The sequence below is a fragment of the Spinacia oleracea genome, chromosome 3, assembly GCF_020520425.1.
Source record: "Spinacia oleracea cultivar Varoflay chromosome 3, BTI_SOV_V1, whole genome shotgun sequence".
Taxonomy (NCBI): domain Eukaryota; kingdom Viridiplantae; phylum Streptophyta; class Magnoliopsida; order Caryophyllales; family Amaranthaceae; genus Spinacia; species Spinacia oleracea.
In genome coordinates this window covers 73,147,586-73,149,232 of record NC_079489.1, presented here as the reverse complement: position 1 = coordinate 73,149,232, position 1,647 = coordinate 73,147,586, and the positions used below count along the sequence as shown (strand labels likewise).

Here is a 1,647-nt window from a genome sequence, read left to right as displayed (position 1 = left end):
CTTTGGCATTGAATTTGGGGAATTTTAGGGAAAATTCATGATTGATGTTGTGATTAAATGTGATTTAGTGATAGGACATCCATGACTAGTTGAGTAGTAGTCGCGAATGCTATTTGATTAGAATTGATTGGAATGTATGATTTAGGTTTGGCAAGACATTGTGAGCCTATTTTGTGCAAGTGAATGATAGTTCCTATTATATGCAAGCTTATCTAGTTTAGGATTAGGCGAAAGCTCTTCCACAGGCTAGGTTTCTTCGCGTGCTCCATCCGAGCGGTGGCGAGCACGTCATTTGTTTTCATTCCCCTATGTGCTATGTCGTTGCATATTCATGAATTTCTTGACCTTGTTATTTCTTTGATTCGATTTCCATTGTCGATTCCCGAAATATCTAGAGTTTCTTTATTTGTTTGCATTTCTAGCTTTGATTAGATTAATTCAAAAACTCAAATTCCATTCGAACTAGCTTGTGAACACATAGATTGAATAGTCAAACATAGATTCCTATGGGACGATCCCTATACTTGCCTCTATAGTCCATATAGCCGGTTAGTTTAGTGGTTTTAAAATTTTTGATTGTGGCGTTGATCTTTCAACGAGGGAAAAACGCCCTATCAAAATGGCGCTGTTGCCGGGGAACGGTTGTTGTTTGTTGAGTTAGTTGAGACTAGTTCATCATTAGAAAATACAAAAACATTGCAATTTTGCTTAGCTTTCTCTTTCCTCGGCATTGCTCACGGTTTTCTTGAGTTTGTATGCTTGTTAGAGGGCGTGCTCGTCAAAGGACCCACCATCCTCTTGACCTTGAATTGGAGAGGACACTTAGGAGACTAAGGCGTGTTCGGTCTAGCTCATCAAGCCATAACAGATTCGAATCGTTGAGTGTTGGTGAGGAACAACAAGAGAGTGAACAAGCTTTTGAGAATATGGCGCTCCCGGTTAAGAACTTGGGAATACCGGGGCATTCGAAGCTACATGCGGTATCCAAGCCCCCACAACAAGTGCCCACAACTTTGAGATCAAGCCCGCCTTGATCAATTTGGTCCAAAGCCACCCCTTTTGTGGGAAAAGCAATGAATCATCTCACGAACACCTCAAACAATTCGAGCACTATTGTGACACAATCAAGCACAATGGTATCACATCGGATTACTTGAGGTTGACATTGTTTCGGTTCTCTCTACTTGGGCGAGCGAGTGATTGTCTTGACAAGGAGGTCAAGACCAACTCACTTCGCACTTGGAACGAGGTGACTAGTGCCTTCTTGAGTAAGTTTTACTCGCATGGAATGACGGAGGAATATCGCCACAAGATCCAATCCTTTGAGCAAAGGCGAGACGAGTCTCTCTTCGAAGCTTGGGATCGTTTTAAGGAGTACCAAAGGGAATGCCCTCATCATGGGATCCCTAAATGGTTGTTGCTTCAAAACTTCTACTTGGGGTTGAGTCCAAGTTCAAAGACAAGTCTAGATGCGAGCGCGGGAGGTCCCATCATGAACAAGACTCAAGATAAAATTGAAGAGATAATTGAGGACGTGGTCTAAAATTATCAAGCTTGGCACGTTGGTGCAATGGACTATGATGGCAAGGGAAAGAATGATGATGGTAAAAGTTCGGTCTATGCTATGGAGCAAGCTAGGATCATAAA

At 42.3% G+C, this 1,647-nt stretch overlaps 1 non-coding gene across 1 annotated transcript; it reads right to left on the bottom strand.

Annotated features, from left to right (window-relative positions):
• Positions 1-1,301: 1,301 nt before the first annotated feature.
• LOC130471111 (small nucleolar RNA R71) lies at positions 1,302-1,404 on the bottom strand. Its single transcript, XR_008931783.1, has one exon. It is a non-coding gene; the product is annotated as a small nucleolar RNA R71 (small nucleolar RNA).
• Positions 1,405-1,647: the final 243 nt, after the last annotated feature.